General features: G+C 41.5%; 1 long non-coding RNA gene across 1 annotated transcript; it reads left to right on the top strand.

Moving 5' to 3' along the window:
• The first annotated feature begins 464 nt into the window (after window positions 1–464).
• LOC123572250 (uncharacterized) lies at window positions 465–5,817 on the top strand. Its single transcript, XR_006696628.2, has 2 exons — window positions 465–530; window positions 4,142–5,817. It is a non-coding gene; the product is annotated as an uncharacterized lncRNA (long non-coding RNA).
• The last annotated feature ends 1,506 nt before the right edge of the window (window positions 5,818–7,323 follow it).

Below are 7,323 nucleotides of genomic sequence, written 5' to 3'. Positions count from 1 at the left end.
GAGCCTTTTTGGAAAAGGAACACATATGATCTAATACAAATAGACTGAAACAAGAGAAAAAATTTCTTTAGAAAGGAAAAGGAACACCAATTTACCAACATGAAATTAGGTACAAAAGCAGGTCTTTAGAAGTGAGGGCTACCTAAGGTTCAACTTCACTCACTTCACAGTACATTTGGCTCTGGGGACAGGTACCATCACCCCCATTTTAAAGGTCAAGAAATTGAGGCAGAGATTGGTGAAGCAATTCACCCAATGTCAGACAGTGGGCATCGAATTAGCTAGGATTGTATCCCAGATCCTTTTAGTGTCACCCAAGTTAGTAGTAATGTCCAATGACCTCTGATGGCAATGGTGATGGGTGCCCCTGTTCTAGAAAGAACGTAGATCTAATCTGCATCATAAAGTGATTGATGCCATCAGCTGTGTTTATGCCATCAGTTAGTCTGTGCTGATCCAGGGCATATTTTGTGCAAGTGGGGACCCTGGGAAGTTAGCAGTAATGGAGACAAGCATGGAATACTCTCCAGGTATTAACACCACTGCCACTGCCACCCCTGGCCATAGAACACTGCATAGGAAGAAGGCAACAGAGCAAAACAAGCATATTGCATTTCTCCAGCTGCTCCAGAAGTCCTTGGGACAGGAACCATGTGTGTTTAGAACACCTCTATGAGCCTTTGGAAGCAGAAAACAAGAGCCTATGGGCTTCAGCTGAAAGAAGACAACAAAGAAATGCTAGACCACCTTACGTTAGAAAAAAGTGCCCTAGTAGGGGCCAGAAAGGCAGAGCGAGGGAAGAGAGAAGGAAGGGGAGAAAGGGATAACAGTGGGCAGGGGAAATGTGGCAAGACGTACAGCCTAAGTGGACATGTCCAAGACTTCAAAAAACCAGACTGTACTCAATTTGTACCCCTGTGCTTTGATAGCATAACTCTCCTCCATAGCCCCAGAGTTTCATCACAGCTGGAACACACACAGCGGTCTTGAATGTAAGGGCTGTGTGAGGGAGGGATTGTGCATGTGAGGGCCTATGTGTGTAGTGAAGTGTTTGTAGACAAATGTTCAAAAGAGGATGCTCAGATCATTACGGATGCCCTGTGTTGTTAAGAGTTTATCATCTGTGAATGGAAGGGTTTATAATAGGATAATGACAGAAATGTGAGTTTAATACACTTTTTAAAAGATGTTTCCTAAAACGTTGTATACACAATGTGCTGAACAATATTATTTCAGTGAACATAGGTCATGTGTGTACTTGTGTGTGTGAGAGTATGTATGGGTGTGGGAGTGTGAGTGTGTGTTGCATGTATGTGTGTGAGATTGTGCATATATGAGTATGTGTGAGTGGTGTGTGTGTATGTTTTTAGTGTGTGTGTGAGCATGTGTGTTTGTACGTGTGTAAGAGTGTGAGTGTTGACTCTGTGTGTGTCTGAAGCTGAGGTCAACATCTGGCTAGATCAAAAACCTAACTGAGGAAAGCATAGTGGAGTGGAAGCAAGAAATATTATGCCTGGGGCTTCACCAAAATCTAAAACTGGGCACTGGTGGGGTGAGGGCTTGAGATCCTCCCCTCTAGATCTTGGAGGGCAGATGGTCCCCTCTGACATCCGGGTTGGAAAGGGGAAAGTAGCACTACTGAGCAAGCCCTGGGCCCCCAGTCCCCATGGCTGTGCCACACACATTTTCTCATCTGCTTTCCCCACAATCATACGAGATAGGTATTTTTTTTGCCCACTTGGTAGTTAAAGAAATCAAGGCTCAAAGAGGTTAAACAACTGGCCAGTAGCGAACACCCGTTAACAGGATTCCTCTGATGTCACAGCCCCTGCTGATTCCCTACTCCTCCTACTAGCCACCAGTCCCACCTTGCTGTGATATTCCTCCCACTTTAGTCCATTTCCAGAACGTTTGGCATAGGCAAGTCCAAGACAATTGGCTGGCAGTCCCTGTGTCTCCGCAATGCAGTTGCCCACCTGTGTTTCCTCCCACAATCTCCTCTTCCTTACTCCTTTCCATGTCAGGGCTCTCAGTGAAGCCAGTGGAAGATTACTGACCTAGTCATTGGCTCCTGCATCTTAAATGGAGACATTACTGCTCCCTGCTGCCCAGATTGTCCCTGAACTCTTGACCAAATGTGTGGTAGCTGCTTTTAACTATGACCTCACACATCAAATGAAAATGCTAGAGATGAATACATATTACCTTTTTTCCCCTGCATCTTCACAGAAATTGAGAGAAAAACATTTTAAAGGAATTGATTAAATACATGAGATGAGGTTTTAAACACTTGACCATAGGTAAAGTGGTGGGTTGTGCAAACTCATTTTAATGTGTTGGCCATCTGACTGCCACCAAGGCATAGCTACTTGTTTTTTCTTGGTAAAGTGCAAAATAGCTGTCAAGCCAGATCTCTAGGTGATAATAAGCATCCAATTATCACTAAAAATGGAGTCTAGTCCAGGAGACCTGCCAGTTCTTGGAGATTCGAGTAGAACTGTACGTGCTGGTTCAGCTACATTGAAGAAGGGAAATAAATAAAAATGGTAATTTATGAGTGCATCCTTTGTGCCAGTCACTGTGCTAAGCATGCTACATTCATAATCTTATCCTGTCAGCACAACAGGGTGGACACCATTGCTATCCCCTTTTTGCAGAAGAGGGAATTAATGCCCAAGGTCACAAGCTTATATGTGTCTGGGCTCATCCAGTTCTTCTCCTCCTCAACATAGGTTAGAATGGCACTTTCCTGACCCTTTGATGTTAGTAACGTGTCAATTCCAGGTGAAAGTAGTTTCCTCATCTGCAAATGAAAAATAGTATCTATCCTGTAACCTGTTTGGAGGATGTATTAGCCTGTTCTCATGTTGCTATAAGGAACTACATGAGAACTAGGTGATTTACGAAGAAAAGAGGTTTAATTGACTCACAGTCCTACAGGCTATATGGGAAGTATGGCTGGGAAGGCCTCAGGAAACTTACAATCATGGTGTAAAGTGAAGGGGAAGTAGGCGCATCTTCATAAGGTGGCAGGAAGGAGACAGAGAGCAAAGTGGGAAGTGCTACACATTTATAAACAACCAGATCTCATGAGAACTCACTCACTATCATGAGAATAGCAAGGGGGAAGTTTGTCCCCATGATCCAGTTAATTCCCACCAGGTCCTTCCTCCAACATTGAGGATTAGTTTGACATTAGGTTTGGGTGGGGACACAAATCCAAACCATATCAGAAGACTTAATGTAATAACGTATATACAATAATGTATGTAAAAACATATAGGATAGTACATGGCTTAATAAATGTTAATTATTATTTTAATGATAATGATTACATTATGTTGCTACTTGAGAATCTTCAGGAGCTTCCTTTACTTATTAAGTCATGACCAAACTTCTCAGTCAGACATTCCAGGCTCCAATTCCTCACTGACGCTTCTGTCATGGTTCAGGTAAGCTCTGAGATGAGGCTACCTTACTTAGCACTTGGACTGTGTTGGGTGGGAGGAATAGGAAGATGAAGGCAGGAACCAGGACCTGAGAAGACAGGAGCTGCTTCAAGTAGCTTGGCCTCAGGAGTGACCCATGATAGCAGTGCCTGCCTCAGCTAACCCTTAAGGTGGCCCAGGAGTCTCTATCCAGCAGAAAGAACACAGCTATTGCAGGCAATCCTGGCAATTAGCATTGGTCATTGTGCCTGTTGTTGAAGGCAAAGTTTATTAACCATTTATAGTGTTGGATTAAGACATATATATTGGAGTTTTTGTTCTGGGCAAGGTGGAGTAAGCATACCCTATCCTGTTTCTCCCACCAAATGCAACAAAGAACCCTGGATAGACTACATTGAACAGCTATCTGAGGACAATGACAAGTAAATAGGAGCAGGTGGATTGGGGAAAGAGATCAGAATATGAAGTACCACCAAAACCACCATGAGTCTCTTATCTTTTATCCCCTCTGGTATCATCTGGCCTGGACTCATTAGTCTGACCTGGATGTGCACACCAAAAGTAAGCAGGGCTCTAAAAAGAATCCTCACTTTCTGACCCAAGGTGGTTGTGGGATACCTAAGAGTCATAAGAAGTGGAGAAAGTCCCCAGTTTTTAAATCTTTTCTCCACTCTCTCCCACCCAACCCCCAGGTAATCCCATAGTGGCAGCAGTAACAACAATGGCAACAGCAGTGTACAGAGTACCGAAATACTTAAAGCTCTGAGGGAAGTGAGTCTTCCCTCCACTAGAGAGGTTGTGGTCCCAAGACGGTAGGACAAAATACCATTGCCTTTTCTCTCTCTCTGTTCATACACTGCCTGGTGGGACAGACTCAGGTATAGCCATGAGATGTATGCAGCAAGGTAGAAAAACTAAAGACCTAGCTTTCTAACCAGAGGACAAAAAAAAAAATGGGGCTCCAGGGGGCCAAAAGTACCAGAATAATCTCAGAAAGGAGAGAGCTCAAGAGAGCAGTTCCATATGAACTCTGAGGCTTACTTCTAAGCTGCACATGGTGTGAGAACTGAACTGTGCAGGAGACTATGATCCAGACCACCAAATGGCCACTGGGCAACATACACACAACAGATTCCCATAGCACTGCAAAGGCTTTGAAAACTGAACTGATATTAGAACCACAGTCCACAGGTCAGAACTTGAGTCTCAAGCCTAATTAGATTGATTGCCTGCTAAAATAAAACAAAACAAAACAAAATTCAAAATTTGCTTTAGGATTTAAACAAGACATGGATCTTCATAATGTAATATTCAAAACGTTCAGGACACAATCCAAAACTACTTGACATATGAAAGACAAGAAAAACTTCAACTTATTGGGAAAAGAACAATCAACAGATGCCAACTGCAAGATGACACAATGTTGAAATTATTAAAGATGCAAAGGCAGCTATTATAACCATATTCCAAGAAGTAAGGGAAAATTCTCTTGAAACAAAAAACGTCTCAGCAAAGAAATACAAGATACAAAGAAGGACAAAAGAGAAACTTTTTGGAACTGAAAATTACAATGACTGAAATAAAATATTGCCTGGATAGGATTAATAGCAAAATGGAGAAAGTCAGTAAATTGAAGATTGAATAGAAATTATCCAATCTGAACAAAAGGAAAAAATTAAAAATTAATGAACAGAGTATTGGAGGCATGTGAGACAATATGAAAAAGTTTAACATTCATATTGTTAGAGTTCCAGAGGGAGAAGGAGAAGAGTAGGATGCAAAGAAACAAACAAAACCCAAAGGAAACCGTGCCCAGATGCATCATAATTAAACTGCTAAAAACTAAGGCAAAACATCTTGAAAACAGCCAGAGAAAAATGATACTTTATATAAAGGGAAACATTGACTTGAATAACTGTGGATTCCTCAGGAAATAAAAAAGTGGGCCAGAGGAAATGGAATAACATTTTTAAAGTGCTGAAAAAGAAAAAAACTGTCAATCTGGAATTCAATATCCAGTGAAAACATCCTTCAGGAATGAAGATGAAATAAAGACATTCTCAATGAATGAAATCTGAAAGAATTCATTACCAACAGACATGCTCCAAAATCGATACTAAAGAAATGTTTTTCCTCCTAAGATGTGAAACAAAGCAAAGATGTTCTGGCAAAGGAAAAATGATAGTAATGGGGAAACAATCAGTGGTTGCCAGGGGTTAGGGGTGGAAGATGTGTAACTGCAAAGGGAAGAATGAGAGAGTTTGTGTGTGATGAACTCTCTGTATCCTATTGTGGTGGTGGTGGTTACATGAATCTAAACATATGTGAAACCTTATCAAACTGTTATGCCCCAAAATAAAACTTAAAATAAAGCTAAAATGATTGTGTATTTTTTAGTGGCTTAAAACTACACAAGTTTTTATGTTATAGTTAAAAGTTAGAATGTGGGTTAGAAGTTCAACACAGGTCTCCCTGGGCTAAAAGCAAGGTGTTGGCAGGGTTGCATTCCTGTATGAAAGCTCTAGGGGAGAATCCCTTTCCTTGTCTTTTCCAGCTCCTAGAGGCCATTGCATTCGTTGGCTCATAACATCTTCCTTCATTTTCAAAGCCAGCAATATCAGGCCAAGTCCTTCCCACATTGCCTCACTTTAACCTCCTCTTTTGTCTCCCTCTTCCGATTCTTCTTTTTAATTGAGGTGAAATTTACACAAAATTACCTTTTTCATGTCCATTTTAAAGTGAACAATTCAATGGCATTTAGTACATTCACAATGTTGTGCAACCACCACCTCTATCTCGTTTTGAAACATTTTCATCAACCTGAAAGAAAACTTCATACTCATTAAGCAGTTACTCCCCATGTCCCCTACCCTAGTCCCTGGCAACCATCAATCTGCTGTCTGTCTTTATGAATTTGCCTATTCTGGGTATCTGGTATAAATGGAATCATATGTGACCTTTTGTGACTGACTTCTCTTGAAGGTTTTGATGGTTCATCCACATTGCAGCACATGTAGGTACTTCATTCATTTTTATGCCTGAATAATATTCCATTGCATGTATATACCACCATTTGTTCCTCCATTCATCCTGTGTATTCATCTTTAAAGTAAAACTTTAAAAAACTTTATATATGATGTCTCACCCAAGACCAATCAAATCAGAATCTCTGAAGGGTTAGAATCCTGGGTGATGGTACTTTTAGATAGCCAGGGTTGAGAATCTTTGCTTTTATATAATATTTTGGTCATCAATTTCTGCATAAGAAGCCATCCCAAAATGCAGTGGATTAAAGTAACAATTATTTTATTTTATCATGATTCTACAATCTGTACCAGGCTCAGCTCTGTGGTTGAGCAAGTAACAGATCCAATCTAGACTCTGCTAGCTTGCTGGTGGTCACTCATGTGAGTATATTGAGCCAATGGGTTGACTAAAGTCTGGTTCAACATGGAACGGGACAGTTGGGCTTCTGTCTCTCGTCATGTCTCAAGGCCTCTCCCTCTCCTTGAGGCTACCATACGTAGTCTCTCCAGTAGAGTAGCTGGACTTCCTTCCTACACAGTGGCCCAGGACTCCCAAAGCATAGGAGCAGAGGATGCCATGACTCTACATCCTCATCCCAGAACAGACACAGCATCCCTCCCGCCACATTCTACTGCTTAAAGCAAGAAACACATCCAGCCCAGACTCAAGGGGGGCACCTACACAAGGACATGAATACCTGGAGATGTGGGAAGGGGGATCATGACTCACTGGGGCCACTAATGTAATGGACGACCATAGGCAATCTCTTGTGCAATGTTAATATATTTCCAGTAAAACCAAATAATTCACACATATAAAAGCAAACAGATGTCTAATGTACAGTAAT

Source organism: Macaca fascicularis, chromosome 3, assembly GCF_037993035.2.
Source record: "Macaca fascicularis isolate 582-1 chromosome 3, T2T-MFA8v1.1".
Taxonomy (NCBI): domain Eukaryota; kingdom Metazoa; phylum Chordata; class Mammalia; order Primates; family Cercopithecidae; genus Macaca; species Macaca fascicularis.
Note: the sequence above shows the minus strand (reverse complement) of the source record. Positions and strands in the feature narration are given on the sequence as shown.